At 43.0% G+C, this 19,463-nt stretch overlaps 1 protein-coding gene across 1 annotated transcript in view; it reads right to left on the bottom strand.

Annotated features, from left to right (window-relative positions):
* Positions 1 to 19,463, bottom strand: part of dner (delta/notch-like EGF repeat containing) — a 223,206-nt gene that overhangs the window by 123,920 nt on the left and 79,823 nt on the right. The gene's annotated exons all lie outside the window — the stretch shown is intronic.

Raw genomic sequence — 19,463 nt, 5'->3', positions numbered from 1 at the left:
GTTGAGTCTGTGTTCAAAATGGTTCCAAAGAATAACTTTCAGGAAAACATCAGGGGAGGCAGTTGACTGATTTGACATTAAACCCGAGATCCTGAGGTAGCTTTGCACAGTCACCACCTTTATAATTTAAAGTTCACAATTTTCATCTGCATGTTCAATGGTAAAGCTTGTTAGCTTGCTGGTTGGTAAACAGATCGGATGCACACATTGAAGATAACCCTCTGGGATGTGGCCTTGCACACCGAAGGAATATTTAGTTCTATAACTGCACACAGTCATTGGTCCCATTGGAGAAGAAAGGGCAGTAGGATGTTACAGCTTACATGAAATATAGTTTAAGTATCAACTGTTCCAGCAAATATTTATAAAAAAATTTGAAGGATTTGAAAGAAACAGAGTTTTGTCTGGGGCATAAGCAGGGAGATAATGAAATGGGTGAGATCTTAAGCAAGATATTGGAGAAAAGATAGGTGACTTTTTACGCCTGACCCGCTGAGTTGCTCCAGCATTTTGCATCTATCTTTGGGATAAACCAACATCTGCTGTTCATTTTTATTGCAAAAAGATACAGAGTGGTTAACTGAGTTAAGGGAGCAGACAAGTGGTAGATGGAATAAAAAGGAGGAAAATATAACGTTACTCATTTTGATACAAAGAATATAGAATGGAATGTTGCTCCGTGAGAAAGTAAAGTGTTCAACAGCATTTGGGAGGCCTAGTATATAAAACACTGAATTCTAACATATAGGTAAAATAAATAGATAGAGAGGCAAACATTAATAAAAAGGAAACTCCAGGTGCTGGTTTGTACCGAAGATAGAAGGCATAATGCTGGCTAATTCAGCAGGTCAGGCAATATCTCTTCAGAAAATTGAAGAAGGCAAATAGTAGGCCTGCTTTTAGTGAACTGGGGAATAGATGCGTTCTCAGTTCTTGCTGCAACTTTGATGAAACAACAGCTTGAGTCCTATGAGTATGTTTTGGTTTTCGCACATATGGAGCTTATTTTTGCACTTTGCTAAGGCAGGTAATCTTTCACAAGACTGTTTCCTGGGAAGGATTATCCTACAGTCATTGGAGTTCTGAAGAGTGGTGGGGATCTCATTGAAATGTAAAATTCTGAAAGGCCTTGGTGAGAAAGGCTGCTTCTCCTGACTCAGGGTCATGAACTAGGAAGCATAAACTTGGAGTGAAGACCAAGCTATTTGGGACTCACCTGGGTTGAATTGTCTTCAGATAGAGGACTGGGAATCTTTGGAGATCTCACCTCCTCAGTATTATGGAGATTTAATCAATGGGTGGGTCCATGATTTGGAATGATATTTGAATTGCAGATTAATAATATTGGAAATCTGATTTTTTTTTAAAAATCAGGGATCAGCCATCAATTCATTGATGCTTAAAAGGCTTTAGACTTTACTTTAGACTTTGGAGATACGGCGTGGAAAAAGGCCCTTAAACCCACTGAGTCCATGCCGACCAGCAATCACACTGTCCACTAGCACTATCTTACACACTAGGGACAATCTACAGAAGCAGTTAACCCACAAACCAGTAGGTCTTTGGAGTGTGAGAGGAAACTGGAGCACCCAAAAACCCATTTGGACACAGGGAGAACATACAAACTCCATACAGACAGCACCCGTAGTCAGGTTCGAACCCGGGTCTCTGGCGCTGTAAGGCAGCAGCTCTACCGCTGCTCCACAGGCCCCTAGCACACAGTCCTTTTTGCTAATCTCTAAACCAGAAACAGATACCACACGGAGAATAACAGGAATAAAGAGAAACAGCTTCAAGGATGGTTAGTCCAAGTGTGGCTGATATATGGGAGAATAAACACAAGCAGCTGATGCACAATTATATTAACAAGTGTCGGAAATCAAGAATTTTTGGCAACTTTCTGAAGATTAAAAAGTAACAATAAAGCCAAGTCTCAGGGCTAGTTAGTCCAAGTGAAACTCAGAGCTGGGAGAATGAAAATAAACAGCTTGTGCAAATATATATTAACAAGCATCTGAAACGGAAAAGAAAATAGCAATTTATCCAACTTTAGATTCAATGCCAGGTTCTGAGGATTTAAAATTAACAATAAAACCAAGTCTCCAGGTGTTGAGAATGTTCACAGCAACCTAATTAGACTCGGACACAGCAATGCAGCCTGACACATTCACCAAATGGGAATAGAGCTTCACACATCTGACAGATGTTGGCAAGGAATTGTTTCCTTGTGGCTCAACGGAATACAAAGCAGAGACAGGTCACTGGTGCATGCAGCCATAACAGATGCTGTCAACCTTTGAAGATATTTTGTAAAATTTTCACATTAAATGTTCTCCTAAAATAAACCTGACCAAAGGAATTCATCTTAAACGTACGTGCGATGTTGCTGCACAAAGCCACTAATTGTTTTCCCAGGGTAATTAGTACCAAATAGGTATTGATATTTTGAGTTTAGTTTAGTTGAGAGACACAGCACAGAGACTGGCCCTATGGCCCACTGAGTCCATGCCGACCAGCGATCCACATACACTATCCTACACACTGGGGACAATTTACAATCTTTACCAAAGCCAATTAACCTACAAACCTGGACGTCTTTGGAGTGTGGGAGGAAACCGGAGCACCAGGAGAAAACCCACGCAGTCACGGGGAGAACGTACAAACTGAAGGAATGGCATCAATCTGTCCTGGTGCTGAAACTCATGAGTAGATCACATGCGTTGTTTAAACAGTGGATGCGAGCTCCTGGGTGCTCAAGGATCATGGAAAACGTTCAGGGCAACAATAGCGCGACAGTAGGTCCAAGAGTTGCCGTAAGGTTCTCACCTCTTGCTCCTTGTCAGCTTGGACATAGCTAATGCCTCCATCTTTGAACAAAGACACGAGAGGAAAAATAATCTGAAATCCAACCATTTCTTAAAAGTACAATGAGGTCGATCCCATACAAACTGCGGGTCCTGGAGATCCCTATGATAATCGTAGGTACTGGCTGTGCAACTAACTCTCAGATTATCTTTCTTACAGGAGGCCCACACTGCATCCCTTTGCTTAACTACAACTCATTTTGTATGAAGGAGGGTCTCGATCCAATATGTCACCTATTCCTATTTTCCAGAGATGCTGCCTGACCCGCTGAGTTACTCCAGCATATTGTGTCTAATTTTGACTCATTGTAGTTCAAGTGAATATTGTACAAAGTAGAAACTCGAAACTGCAGGTGCTGGTTTATGAAAAGGGCACAAAGTGCTGGAGCAACTCAACGGGTTGGGCAGCATCTCTAGAGAACATGGATATGTGACGTTTCGGGTCGAATCTCTTCTTCTTCTTCTTCAGACCTAAACATCAGTCAGTATTGTACGATGTTTAACATCATCTCTGCATGCTCTGCAATGTTAATACATGATTCAACCTGAAAGGTAGCACCAATCGGTGAGAACTTTGCTAATCATAAAGTGGAAACAGAATTTACACACAAATGGGGATGTGTAATGCAATGAAAAAAGACACAAGTTATGTGATGGAAGCTTGACCTCCGGCGCCCAAGTTAAACTGTACAAATAACATGTGTTTGGATCACTTCCAGGGTTACTTTGCTTATTTGGACATCTTTCGGCTGACTGGCCCTGTACTAACAAGAAAATTGAAAAGGACATGTTCAGCAGACTGAATAAAGGTGATGAAAATATATTGAGTAAAGAACAAACAGAATGCTGGAGGAACATAAGCGGGTTAAGCAGCATCTGTGGAGGCAAAAGGTGTAAGTGTCATTTAGTTAGGAGATCCAGCATTGACATAGGCTTTTTAGCCCACCACGTCCATGTCGACTCATTCACACACGACATCTACACACTCCTTGCACCCGAGGGCCAATTAACCTACAAGGCTACATGTATTTGGAATGTGGGAGGAAACCCATGCGGTCACAGGGAGACATGCAAACTCCACACACACACAGGACCCGAGGTCAGGATCAAACGTGGCTCTCTTGAGACGCCAGTGGTGCTGCCCTTGATGCTCTAACTGTGGTGAGTAATGCCAATAGCATGCAGCCTTCGTGGAAGTGCAGTAGTCGCATGATACCTGCACAGTGAAAATTAGTCTTCCTTGTGTTTATGAGACTCTAAAGTAACCTGCACATTATGTGCTGACAGCTAACATCTGGTGCAGACTGACGATGCAGAATCAAAGAGAATCTGGGGAGAAATTCCACTTCAATTCTGCACTGAAGGTCATTAATAGAAACAACTGATAATCCACATGAGACAGAAATGGGAAAGCAGACAAATGAGATTATCAAATGGATGTTTTTACAAGCTTTGTAAACTAAGCGGAATAGTTTAATGATAAAATCTATATGCTAATAAATGATGTCCAAATTCCCCATCAAGCTTTTTATGCAACCAGGAGAATTCATAATTCTAACCTACATACTCATTCAACGGACCTTTATTCTTCAGGTCTCCACCATCCAATTTCCAGAGGTTCTCCCTGGTAACCACGGTCAGAGACCATGCCTTCAAGCACATTTTGGCTCTCCATTCTCACTGAAGCTTTAAGTAGCTTTTTATTGAACAGCTTATTGGAAAAATAAATAATAGCAGCATGTGATGGAGCTCGTAATCATGTTTTGGATTACTTGTATGAAATTGGGGTTGAAGGTGACAGGGGAAAGATTTAGTCATAGCATCATACAGTGTGGAAACAGGCCCTTTGGCCCAACTGGCCCATATTGACCGACATGTCCCATCTACACTAGTCTCACTTGCCTGCGTTAGGCCCATATCGCTCTAAACCTGTCCAATCCATATACCTGTTTAATTGCTTCTTACACTTCGCAATAGTTCCTACCTCAACTACCTCCACTGGCAGCTTGTTCCATACACCAACCACCCTTTGTGTGAAAAAGATACCCCTCAGATTCCTATAAAATCTTTCCCCCTTCACCTTAAACCTATACTCTCTAGTTTTCGATTCCCCTACTCTGGGCAAGAGACTGAGCGTCTAGCCAATCTATTCCTCTCGTGATAGATTTAATCGGAACCCGAGTGTGTTGCCAGTACTGCGGGAGCATATTGGTTATCTACGTGCAATTAATGTGAAACTTCATGGAAATCTCAGAGAAATTGCAGTTCTGCACAACATGAGTTTAGGGTGATAGATTCATACAGCTTAAAAACAGGCCCTTCGGCCCAACTCATTCATGCCAATTGCCAACCAAAATGTCACATCCAAGCTAGTCCCATTTTCTCAAACCCCTCCAAATTTTTCCTATCCACGTACCTATCAATATATCTTTCACATGCTGTTATAGGACCTACGTCAACTACCTTCTCAGATAGCTGATTCCATATATTCACCACCTTTTGAATTAAAATGTTGCCCCTCGGGTTGCTATTAAATCTTTCTCATCTCACTTAAACCTATGTCCTCTGGTTCTTGATTCCACTGTCCTGAGCAAAAGCCTGTTTACATTTACTCCTTCTATGCCACTCCATAATTGTATACAACTTTATAAGATCACGCCTCAAATTTCTGTGCCATAAGGAATAAAGTCCTAACTGCCCAATCTTTCAGTATAATTAATTCACACGAGTATTGGAAACATCCTCAGGTTCCTCTTAAATCTTTCCCCTCTCACCTTAAACCTATGTCTTCTGGTCCTTGATTCCACTACCCTGGGTCAAAGACATCATAGAAACATAGAAAATAGGTGCAGGAGGAGGCCATTCGGCCCTTTGAGCCAGCACCGCCCTTCATTGTGATCATGGCTGAGCGTCCCCTATCAATAACCCGTGCCTGCCTTCTCCCCATATCCCTCGACTCCACTAGCCCCTAGAGCTCTATCTAACTCTCTCTTAAATCCATCCAGTGACTTGGCCTCCACTGCCCTCAGTGGCAGAGAATTCCATAAATTCACAACTCTCTGGGTGAAAACGTTTTTTCTCACCTCAGTCTTAAATGACCTCCCCTTTATTCTAATATCCTATCTATTCCACTCATGCTTTTATACATCATGCTTATATTTCCTGGAATATTTACGGGATGGGTTTTAAAACCAATATGTAGAGGAACTGACTAGAGGGCAGGCCATCCTAGACTGGGTATTGTGTAATGAGGAAGGATTAGTTAGCGATCTTGTTGTGCAAGGCCCCTTGGGCAACAGTGACCATAATATGGTGGAATTCTGCATTAGGATGTAGAGTGACCTGGTTAATTCAGAGACTAGGGTCCTGAACTTGAATAAGGGAGACTTTGAAGTCATGAGACGGGAATTGGCTGGGATAGACTGGCAAATTATACAGAGGGTTGACAGTGGAGATGCAATGGCACAGATTTGAAGACCGCATGGATGAACTCCAGAAATTGTTCTTGGTTCTTGGTTTCTTGGTCCTCCAAAATATTCCAAATGGAATTTGAACTGGAGGTGGTGAAGGGAGGGCTTAAGCCAGAAAGGGTTATTGGGAAGAAAGAGCTACTTTAAATTTAGTTGCATCTGGCGAAAAAATAAAACTGGGAAGGCGGCTCAATCGTGGCTGACGAGGGAAGTCAAGGACAGCGTTAAATCTAAGGTTGAGGCAAGAGGCAAATACATTGGCAAGCAGAAGTGGCAAACCAGAGGACTGGGAGAAATTTAGAACTCAACAGAGGAGGACAAAGGGGTTAATTAAGAGGTGGAAAAAAGAGCATGAAAGAAAGCTTGCAGGAATATAAAAACTGACTAAAAGATTCTTTAGGTATGTAAAAAGGAAAAGGTTAGTGAAGATGAATGTAGGTCCCTTACAATCAGAGACAGGTGAATTAATAATGGGAAACAAGGAAATGGCAGAACAGTTAAACAAGTACAGGGTACTTTGGTTCTGTCTTCACTAATGAAGACACAAACAATCTCCCGGAAATACTAGGGGAACGAGGATCTAGTGGGAGGGAGGAACTGAAGGGAATCCACATTAGTCAGATTAGATAAATCCCCAGGCCCTGATGGTCCGTAGCCCAGAATACTCAAGGTGAGGCCCTAGAAATCGTGGATCAGTTCCTGTGGGCTGGAGGGTAGCCATTTTTTAAGAAAGGAGGGAGAGGGAAAACAAGGAATTATCGACCAGTTACCTTACATTAGTAGTGGGAAGATGCTGGAGTTGATTATTAAAGATGTTATAGCAGTGCATTTGGAAAGCAGTGACGGGATCGGTCAAAGTCAGCATAGATTGATGAAGGGGAAATCATGCTTGACTAATCTTTTGGAATTTTTTGAGGATGTAACAAATACAATGAATAAGGGAGAGTGGATGTGGTGTATCTGGACTTTCAAAAAGCCTTTGACAAGGTCCCACACAAGAGATTAGTGTGCAAAATTAGAGCACATGGTATTGGCGGTAGGGCATTGACATGCGTAGAGAACTGGTTGGCGGGAAGGAAGCAAAGAGAAGGAACTAACGGTAGGCAGTGACTAGTGGGGTGCCGCAAGGCTCGGTGCTGGGACCCCAGTTGTTTACAATATATATTTACGATTTAGACGAGGGAATTAAACATGACATCTCCAAGTTTGGGGATGACACAAAGCTGGGTGGCAGTGTGAGCTGCAAGGAGGATGCTATGATGCAGCAGGGTGACATGGATAGGTTGGGTGAGTGGGCATAAGCATGGCAATGTGGACAAATGTGAGGTTATCCACTTTGGTGGCAAGAACAGGAAGGCAGATTATTATCTGAATTATCTGAATATTATCGACTGGGCTTGTATTCGCTGTAATTTAGAAGGATGAGAGGGTATCTTATAGAAACATATAAAGTTCTTAGAGGATTGGACAGGCCAGATGCAGGAAAAATGTTCCCGATGTTGGGGGAGTCCAGCACCAGGGGTCACAGTTTACGGATAAGGGGTAGGCCATATAGGACTGAGATGAGGATAAACTTTTTCACCCAGAGAGTTGTGAATCTGTGGAATTCTCTGCCACAGATGGCAGTGGAGGCCAATTCACTGGAAGTTTTCAAGAGAGAGTTAGATTTAGCTCTTGGGGCTAAGGGAATCAAGGTTATATGGGGAAAAAGCTGGAACGGGGTACTGATTTTAGATGATATTGAATGGCGGTGCTGGCCCGAAGGGCTGAATGGCCTACTCCTGCACCTATTTTCTATCTTTCTATGTTTCTATGACATAAATATTAAATTCAGTTCTCATTGCAAGTAGAGAAAATGGAAATAAAGTTATTATTGTCTTGCTTTCCGTTACTCTCCCACACAGTAGTGAGTTTCATTTCCGTGCTTTTCTCTGAATAAAAACGTGTCCTCCTTGTTTCCTGATTGGATTTATTAGCCACAAAATGCATCTATGGCCATAAAACATCACAGATTATGCCTGACCTGCTGAATATTTTCTGCATTTATTGTTCTAATTTTGTATTTAGACTCCATGCCCATGGTCCGTCTACAACTGGAAGCATCCTAATGATTACCCTAAGGGTGCACTTCATCATTTTAAGACTTTTATTGGTTCAATATCATTAGCTCCTCTTTCCAGTAAAATAAAATGTCAATCTTTATTAGTTGGGGGAGGCTGACGACTGCCATCCTGGTCCTGTCATGTAATTTATTTATTAATCTCTTTTATTGGAATACATCTTAGAACACTATCCAATTGTGAAGTTTGTCAGAGTTTGTTGTCGTGCCACAGTTAGCATCATAACTTGGTTTCAAGACCAGGATTGTAATGTTATAACTAACCGTTTGTTCAAACAATCCAATTGATAGTGGTGTCAAAGATAGACACGAAATGCTGGGGAACAAAACAGGGCCGGCAACAGATGAGTGGAGTCCATAATGGTCCATCGTTGGGCGGGGAAGATGTGCTAACGGCAGGGACACTAGGATGCGAACAGTAGAACTCGGATGACTAGAGTGGGGGGTGGGGGGATGGAATGCTGGGGTTACGTGAGTGGTCCCCTCCCAGTCCTGCTGCAATCCTCATTACTGTTTTATACTTTCTTATCTGCCACTCACATTCTCTTTGTAAAATGCACCAATCCCAAAGTCAATCCCTTGCAAGTAATTTTGTAACCTAGCTGTGATGGGAGGGAGATGTGGCAACTAATTTCCAACTGGAAGATCCCATAACCAGATTATGGAGATGTTGGGTGAAGGATATCTATTGGCAAAGACACTGGGACTCCCTTGTCCTTGGAATAGTCCCCTGATCCCTGTGTGCTGAAACAGTAAAGGTAAGAATATATATTGACAGGTCTGCCCTACACAGATCACTTAGGTCTCTAGCCTATACTTGTGGCATATCAAACTATTTGTAGCATGTTGCAATATTTTGAGGGGTGCTATATCAAAGTGTCAAAAGTAAGTTTCATGAATTTGCAGTGATTAAAATCGCTGTTTTCTTCTTCTTATCATTGGCACATTTCAGCTTCACATTTGACATTCCTCTAAGATCTGGATTAGAATATTTATTTCCAGTTATTTTAATGCACGTTCCGTTTTCCTTTTATATATGTATAAATTTGTTCCAAAGTCCTACTCTAGTTAAATGTGGCAAGTTTAGAAGAGTTTGCGCTCGCCACATGGTCGACACGTGGTCCTAGGAGGTCACTGTGACTCTCCTTCATGCTCGAGGGAAGTTCCCGCATACTTGCCGCCTCAGTTTGGTAGAGGAAAATTGTTCAGCATGCCGAAAAATCTTCCGCGAGTAAAAATTGGTCGGCATGGTTCTTTTGAACTCTGGTAGTGCTCTGGTAGTGGGGTCGCCATGTAGTTACAGGCAGTTGAGGGCAGCCGTAGGCAATCTCCTTTGCTGACCAGGCATTTTAATTGGCTCATTGAAGTTTTCAGAACCAAGGAAAACCGACCGGTAATGTTAAATAACCGACCGGTAATGTTAAATGCCCGCTAAACATTATTAAAAGTTGTCTGGCTTCTTAAAAGTGTCTCCACTCCTTCTCCCCTCTCCCCCCCCACTCTCCACCCACCACCCCCCCCCCCCCCCCCCCCCCCCCCCTTCCCGCTCACTTACCGTACACTGTGCCAGCCGTCTTTTACCTTCCTGTTCATCGCGTGTGTGAATTTCAGACAGCGCTCCCCCGCTTTCCCTGGCCCCCGCCTTTGCGATGTGTGCGTGTGTGTGTGCGTGTGTGTGTGTGTGCTGATGGTCGATCCAGCTCGCGGTTTCTTCGCTGACGGTCGATCCAGCTCGAGGTTTTTCAGGCGCGAGCCCTCGAGCTTGAAAGTCGAAGGCAGTTGCTGAAAAGTCGTTTTAGTGGGACAGGCCCTTGAGAACTGAGATATGGTGACCAGGATGATTTATGCTTGCAGTTGGACAACTGCAGGCATTTGAAGACTATACAGACACTCCCAACTTACGCAATAGAATACTTACATGAAATACAAAATCATGAGAGGAATAGATCGGATCAATGCACAGTCTCTTGCCCAGAGTTGGGGGAATTTGAGAACTAGAGGACATAGGTTTAAGGTGAGGGGGAAAGATTTAATAGGAACCTAAGGGTTAACTTTTACACAAAAGGTGATGGGTGTATACAGAACGCGTTTCCGGAGGAGGTAGTTGAGGCAGGCACTATCGCAATGTTTAAGAAACATTTAGACAGGTATATGGATAGGATAGGTTTAGAGGGATATAGGCCAATCGCAGGCAGGTGGGACTAGTGTAGATGGGTCAGGTTGGTCAGTGTGGCCAAGGTGGGCCAAAGGACCTGTTTCATGATGTATGACTCCATGACTCTAACTAGCGCTTACATAAACAAATCTGTATTCAGTCCCTAGTGCAATCCAGGCAGATTGTAATTTCAAATTTACATCGGAAACAGGGCGGCAATGGCGGGCATGCTAACCCAGAAGTCAGTGCACTGCAGAAAGTGCCCTGGACATTGCCAGATGCCACTGAGATAATTAATACTCTCAGTGAGTTATATCGGGCAGGGTTTGGGGAAGGTCATAAGGTCATTAGGTCATTAGGAATAGGAGTAGAATTTGGCCATTTGGCCCATCAAGTCTACTCTGCCATTCAATCATGGCTGATCTTTCTCTCCCCATAACCTTCTGCCTTCTCCCCATAACCTCTGACACCTGTACTAATCAGGAATCTATTTGTCCTGGGCCTCCTCCATGGCCAGAGTGAGCACCACCGGAAATTGGAGGAGCAGCACCTCATATTCTGCTTGGGCAGTCTGCACCCTAGCGGCATAAACATTGAATTCTCCAATTTTCGATAGCCCTTGCTGTCTCCTCCCCTTCTCAACTCTCCCTCAGCCCTCGGGCTCCTCCTCTTCCTTTTTCCTTTCTTCTCCCCCCCCCCCCCCCCACCCCACCCTCCATCAGTCTTCAGAAGGGTTTTGGCCTGAAACGTGGCCTATTTCCTTTGCTCCATAGATGCTGCTGCACCCGCTGAGTTTCTCCAGCACTTTTGTCTAACTAAGAACCTATCTATCTCTGCCTAAAAAATATCCACTGACCTGGCATCTACAGCCTTTTGTGGCAAATAATTCCACATATTCACTACCTTCTGACTAAAGATGGTGATTTAGACTTGTGTAAAATCAGACTTAGTCAGGGAGTGCCTGTACATGGCAGTCGAGTTCACCTGCTTTGTTTCACTTTGATCAGCTACGCCATAGCTCTCTGTATGTGAGCTGCTGATCCAGCTCAGACAGCTCTTTGTTCAGGGTATGGCCACAATATAGGTTCCCTCCCCCTCAATCAATTAAAAAATAGTAGAGGAATGTATGAGTCATCCTTACATCTGAACAAATAAACATTCGATTGGAAAACTGCTTTCTTTTCTTTGGTTGGGGAATATGAGGATTAGAAGTTAGTGTCATATACTGAACAGTGTTTCCAATGGAAGTCCTGCTATTTTATTAACACATTTTACCGGAGCAGATAGACAGTGGGAAGCGGAGCAAGCGGGCATAACAATTCCATTTACCTTTCACTTTGAATCCCTAAGGAAAAATTTCACATCACAACCTCTGAAACAGACGGATCATCTATCAGGTTTTGCTATGGTAATGCACAGTTTAATTACTGGACCTACTGCCAAGGTTCTGGACCATTGATCCAGAAACACAAGTTTGAATTCCACATAGGTTGTGGGGGGATTTAAATTCAAGTAATTGTATTAACATGAAGTTTTACAAAGCCAGTCACAGCTGAGCATAAAATGACTGGATTGCTGTCAAAATCAACTTGTTTAACAATGCACTTCAGGAAAGGCAATTAGCTATCCTTACCCTGCCTGACCTGCGTGAAACTCCAGATCCACTAACACGGTTTACTTTGATCTGTCCTCTTTGTTCAGGGCAATTAGGAATGAACAACAAATATCAATGTTTAATTTAGTTTAGTTTAGTTTAGTTTAGTTTAGAGATACAATGTGGAAACCAGTCTGCACCGACCAGCAATCCCCGCACATTAATACTATCCTATGCACTCAAGGGACATTTGTGCACACTAAAATGTACAATTTTTTTGAAGTCTATTAACCTGCAAACCTGTAGATCTTTGGAGTGTGGGAGAAAACCAGAGAACCAGTAGAAAACCCACGAAGGTCAGGGTGAGAACGTACAAACTCCGCAACCACAGCAGCCATAGTCAGGATCGAACCTGGGTCTCTGGTGCTGTAAGGCAGCAACTCTACTGCTGTGCCACCATCCCACCCCAATGCTGCCATAATTTTTTTTTTAATTGGATGCTCGTTCCTTCTGGTTTTCTGTCTGCTTAAATTAAAATGGGTGAATAATGATTGGTAAGGGTTGCATGTCTGAATGTGTGTTTATGAATCCAATGACTCTACACCATGGGTTCAGTGGCCAATTGCTGTTCTTAATCTGTATGTTCATACGTGCACAAACTACTTGTATATATATTTCTTTCTCCACCTGAACCTGGAAACCTCCAATTCCCATTGATAAAGGGAGCTGAATTTGCCTCCACTTGTTATGCTTTGGCTTGGATTCTCTCAATGGAATTTGCTTTAACTTGGATCGGACTTTAATGGAGATCCATTAAGGTTGAATTTCATCCTGTGCTAAAAAAACTTATAAATCCCATACTGAAATTGAGATTAAAATTGGGCACTTTTAGTACCAGGCTGTTGATCTGCACTACTACTTATATGGTGAATTATTAACTTGAAAATTAGCATTTTGGCTCTCACTGTTATCAGGCTTCCAGAACTCAGCTCCTTTACATTAAAGAATACCCTAGGCAGAGGCCAGTGCCTCTGTGATTAGCACTTCCACATTCTGTAACACCACTCCATGTGACATAGTCATAGAGTCATACAGAACGGAAACAGGCCTTTCAGCCCAACTCGTCCAAGCTGACCAAGATTCCCCTTGTAACCTTGCCTGCGTTTGGCCCATGTCCACATAAAGCATTCCTGTCCCATGTACCTGTCCGAGTGTCTGTTAAATGCTGTCATGGTACCTGCTTCAACTACTTCCTCTGGCAGCTTGTTCCATGTATCCACCACCCTCTGAGGAAAATAGTTGCCCCTCAGATTCCTACTGAGATCTTTCCCCTCTCACCTTAAACCTGTGCCTTCTAGTTCTTGATTCCCCTACTCTGGGGTAAAATACTGTGCATTTACCATATCTAATCCCCTCATGATCTTATACACCTCTATAAGATCACCCCTCATCCTCCTGCGCTCCAAGGAATAAAGTCCTAGCTTGCCCAGCCGCTCCCTATAGCTCAGGCCCTTGTGTCCCGGAAACATCCTCGTAAATCTTCTCTGCACTCTTTCCAACTTACAACACAAACATCATTAGGGCTAGGAATGGGCTACTTTTCTGTTCCTTATTACCAAAACATGTAAGGGAGTTACAAATAGCCTGCCTTTTGCATCAAAAATACTTCATAATATTGGATTCATGGATTAGGATTTTTTTTCCCCACACATCTTAATCTATTGGTTTTACTTCAGTAGCACATTAAAATTCCCAATTGTTCATTAGAAATACCTCACAAACACCTGGTTCCTTGCATTTTAATAAACAAACATGATACCCTGGAGAAAACTCTTTATTAAAATTCTATTTGCAATTTAAAAACATGCCTCCTGATGGTTGTGGTTTGCATAGATCTTGAAGTTGAAAAGTTGTGGTAAATTGAGGATCGCAGCATATGTCAGTATAAACCAACCTTAAAGAACTGAGTGTCCTAAACAATTGGGCCTTGTTGTATCAGACACTGCTGTTCAGTTGGCAATGGGTGCCTTCAATTCATCTGCTTCGTCTGAGATTCAGGACTTGCAGCATACCATTAGATACGCAGCATACCATAGGATACATAGCTCTGACTAAAAGGTGTTGCGGATGGGAGTTTTCTGCATGTGAGAAAAAAAAAGGATAGATCCACTGGTGAAGGAAGCTAAAGAACTCTTTCTTTGACTCAGAGCAGGTGTAGTGAGGAAATGATTATATGGGATATGTCAAGAAGATAAACAGTTAGTCATTCACCCTGAATGAGAAACATCTGAAAAATGCAGAAGGCGATATTCTTTCTGGTAGTAGGGTCAGGGTTACAAGATTCATTGATGAATATGCTGCGAATGTGAATTAATGCTGAGGTATCATATGGTAGACTTTGAAGGGACATTTCAATCCAATGTCATTGGAAGCTGTTGAGAGAATCCAAGTGCACCAGTTTAAAATGGTGGACCTAATAGTCAAAGAAGGTGGCAGCAGGGAGTTTAGGAGAGAGAAAATGGAAGGCCTGCTTCTGAGAGCAAGCAAGGAGCAGGTCCACGGAATTGGAATAGAGGCGAGGTCATCTTTAAATATAGACACTCCCCAACTTATGTAAGGTTTACATCCTGTGGACTTTTGAGTAAGTCAGCTGTTACATAAATCAGAAACTGAAGAGCTATTTCGCAAGCATATATTTATTATTTGACTTGGAGACCACGTGGAAGCTGCGACAAGGAGATCACATGGGAGCATCGACAAGAACAGCTGACTAGCCCGCAGAAAAAGAAGCATGCGCAGTAACGCACCGCAACCGGGACAATCAACTCGGAAATAAAAGCAGTGGGCTTAAAGAATTGCTAATGCACGTGTGAGTTTATGCGAGTCGTCTATTACGTAAATCGGGGTGTGTCTATAATCTGATTTACGAAATTATCTGTGTGTTGGTGGGAAACCAGTCATAAGATATTGGCAAAAGATGAGAGGCTATGTCACAAGAATGGAAAAAAATAGGACGAGTTCCCATGAGAGAGCAGCAGATTCAATGTCTATACTGCATTACTGCAGCCATGAGATTGGGCGTCATTCCCAAAAGTGAACGTTTTTCAAGATGCTACTGTTACTGTTGGCATAGAAAACAAGAAGGCGAGTATTTGGGGTTGACCTATTGAAGTACTGTACAATAGAGTCTGGAGAAGGTTCTCAACCCGAAACCTCAACCATTCCTTCTCTCCAGAGATGCAGCTCTTCCCGCTGAGTTACTCCAGCATTTTGTGTCTACCTTCAAAGTACTGCACACATGAACTCAAGGATGAACAGTTGGAAATGGGAACTTTAACTACATTTATTGCATAACTGAAGAGAGTGGATAAAATCCTACATGTATGTTGGCCATGTTGATTGAAGAAAGAAGTGAAAATATAGAAATTATAATGAGTCATTCATTAACTTTGGAATGTTTCTGCTGAGAAGGCTGACCATTCTCCAGGTCATCCAGGAACTGGACCACAGGGTAGACACAAGGAACTGCAGATGCTGGAATTGTGAGTAAAACCCAAAATGCTGGAGTAACTCAATGGGTCAGGCAGCATCTCTGGAGGTCATGGTCAGGTGATGTTTTGGGTCAGGACACTTCTTCGGAAAGAAGAATGTATTCCAGCACTTTGTGGACCACTAGTTGTCTAGCAGGGATAGTTGGACACAGATGCCTATCATAATTATGGGCATTAAGCGAGTACCTGGAATGGACTAAATTGATTCACATAGACTGAGGGATTGTGTTTTTGATGAGATTATTGCTTGACCAGTGAGGCACTTTCAGCCCTAGATGCACAAGATGTGTTCTAACAGAATGTTGGTCAGGTAGGTTCATAAATTCATAAGACATAGGAGTAGAATGAGGCCATTCGGTCCATCGTCTACTCTGCCATTCAATCATAGCTGATCTATCTTTCCCTCTCAACCTCAATTACCTGCCTTCTTCCTGTAGCCTTTGACACCATCACCAGTCAATTACCTGTCAATCTCCTCTTTAAAAATACCCAAAGACTCGGCAATTAATTCCACAGATTCACCACCCTCTGGCTAATGAAATTCCACCTCATTTTAGTTGAATTTTGTTTAGTTTGGAGATACAGCGCAGAAACAGGGCCTTCGTCCCACCGGATCCGCGCCGACTAGCGATCCCCGCACATTAGGGACAATCTTTACATTTACCAAGCCAATTAACCTACAAACTGTACATCATTAGAGTGTGGAAGGAATCCAAAGATGTCAGAGAAAACCCACGCAGGTCACAGAGAGAACATATAAACCGTACAGACAGCACCCGCAGTCGGGTTCGAACCCAGGTCTCCGGCGCTGCATTCACTGTAAGGCAGCAACTCTACCGCTGCGCCACCGTAACCGCCCAGTCATCTCCTTTCTAAAGGTAGGCCCTTTTATTTTGAGGCAATGCCCTCTGGCCTGAGACTCTCCCACTAATGTTGGATAGAAAATCTCCAGATAACAGATACTTGTTGACAAGTACTGAAGGCAGTCGAGTGAGCTGGTTACACAACACATTGAGTTAACGGCGACAATCAAACTACCTGAGTAAGAAATGGGAGATTGAAAATTTGCAAAATAGCATCACAAATGGAAGACGTATTTTAGAAACTACATGTAACATTGTTGACAACTTAATATCCTTGGAAGAAAATGCCTTTCGCTCTATATGACAGGTTTATGCAACTAAATCAACTTATTGGCTGATGTTGGGAAATTCCCAAAGACACAAAGCTGGAGCTAAACAGAGAATATTTCAAATAACAGTTGTCTATAATGAGGAGTGGTGCAAGAGCAAGGCAATGCCTCAGTGTTGGACGTTAACATGACATTTCCCGAGAGGAAGTTTCAACGTACCCGAGTGACCAGGGATAAAATGATGAAGTTTGCAGGCGAGAGGGCAACGCAGGAAATGGTTGCAGAACATTAATTGCTAAGAATCTTTCACACAATTTAGTTAGTTTAGAGATACAGCGCAGAAACAGGCCCTTCAGCCCACCGAGTCCGCGCCAACCAGCGATCCCCGCATATTAACACTATCCTACACACACCAGGGACAATTTTTACATCTACCAAGCCAATTTACCTACATACCTGCACGTCTTTGGAGTGTGGGAGGGAACCAAAGATCTCGGAGAAAACCCACGCAGGTCACAGGGAGAACGTACGAACTACGTACAGACAGCATCCGTATTGCCGCAAATGCGGTAAGCGCAGTAAGGCAGCAACTCTACCATGTGCCACCCAGTTGAAGCTGCTTCCTTCAAGGCAAGCATCAAGGATTGCCATGGGCATTAGAATTCCTTTCTCATGAACCTCAGGATGTCATATTCATTGGGTATGGGAGTGAAATGGCTGCAACACCGGCATTGGATCGAAGAGCCGTGGTTTAGAATTTGAGTTTAGTTTATTGTTGCATGTGCTGAGATACAGTGAAAAGCTTTTGTTGCATGCTAACTAACCAGTCAGTGGAAAGCCTATACATGATTACAATCAAGCCATCCACAATGTACAGATACATGATAAAGGGAATAGTTGGTCCGAGGGGCCTGTTTCTGTGCTGTATGACTCTATCTCTAAGAATTGAGTGAAGAAGATGAAAAAGGTAAGTAAAATAGAAACATTTCCCGTTGACCTTAGCATGCCGAATATCTGTTGTATTTATTAATTGGAGTTACTAGATTTTAGTGTTCAGGTTTATGCAAACTGCATACATCACTTAGATTTCATTAAGATGGCGAACCACAGCAAGTACAATCAATGTTATGAAGGCAATTATGTTAATGTCACATTTAAACAACAGGATGCCAGGTCCAATGTCTGCAAGACCTACATGAAGAACACATTCTGAGAATATTAAAAAGCTAGAATGTTCGTGTCTTTAGCAGACAAGCAATATAGTTCTGTAGGTAGGATAATAGCAATGAATAAGATTATTCTCTTACAGGATTTATTTTAATGTATTACTTTATGTGATGCCATTTGGTAATGTGTGTGACATTTTGGTTCATTTTCCAAGGAATTACCCAATTACTGAAATCACTAAACCCCAATGAGATACTTTGGAGTTGTTGGGCACATTCTGAAGTAGAGTTTTGTAGTCACGAGGAATAAGAGATTGAGTGAATTTAAATTTGGTCAAATTCATAATAGTAAATATGGCAGCCTCCAACTGGTATCGACCTCGATCGCAGAGCCTGGGGACTTACCATCACAGAGCTGGCTGACTTCGGAGGCTGCGGTGGTGTTGCGGCTGCCACCCGACTTCGGAGGCTTCGGGTTTGCTGCAACATGTTTCACAAAACATGGGGGGGGGGATTGACTCCCACCTCTCAATACATGGGGGGGGGGGGGGGGGGGGGACAGGTCCCCCCGTCCCCCCCCCCCCCCCCACCCCCCCCCGATTTCCCACCATGTCGGGCTTTGTGCAAGCGGTGGTGGCTGCAGTCCGGAATTTCAATGGATGACCACTGTAAACTAGAAGCTGCTGGTCGTGCAGCAATGAGACAGTTTCAGAGGTCAGCATCCAGTGGAACTTTTGTCTGATCAAACCCTCCCTATAATATCACCCAGATACACATCACTCCGGTGACACAAAATGCTGGAATAACTCAACGGGACAGGCAGCATCTCTGGAGAGAAGCCAGCTGGTGACGTTTCAGGTCGAGACCCTCCCTGTAGGGTGATTATTCCAGCATTTTGTTTCTACCTTGGATTTAAACCAGCAATTGTAGTTCTTTCCTACACATATCAGTCTGGCCTTTGGTCCTTAGGCCACAGCCCTTTAGACTTTAGAGATTCAGTGCAGCAACAGGCCCTTCGGCCCACCGATTCTGCGCCGACCAGCGATTACCCCGTACAGTAGCCAAAAAAATGGGGGGGGCTACAGCCCCCCCCCCCGGTTCCACAGCCCATGGTAATCTGTCAATCTGCGCCTTAAAAATATCTACCAACCTCTTGGTAGAAATCTACTCTACTGATTAAGTATCCACTGTCTAGTGTCATTTTCATGGATTTAAAACATCAAGTTTTGTTGTGTATTCACTTCCTTTAAATATTAATTGAAGTAATACTTTTTTGTAAAATATATATATTTTTCGCCCTTGCCTCAGATTATATTGATTATTAATTTCATTACAAAAGTCCAGCATCCCTGATAAGCAGATTTGGCTTAATGTAGCAACAAGGAACTGCAGATGCTGGTTTACACAAAGAA

This window comes from Leucoraja erinacea, chromosome 14 (assembly GCF_028641065.1).
Source record: "Leucoraja erinacea ecotype New England chromosome 14, Leri_hhj_1, whole genome shotgun sequence".
Classification (NCBI taxonomy): Eukaryota; Metazoa; Chordata; class Chondrichthyes; order Rajiformes; family Rajidae; genus Leucoraja; species Leucoraja erinaceus.
The sequence above is the reverse complement of the archived record's forward strand: the minus strand, read 5'-3'. Positions and strand labels throughout refer to the sequence as shown.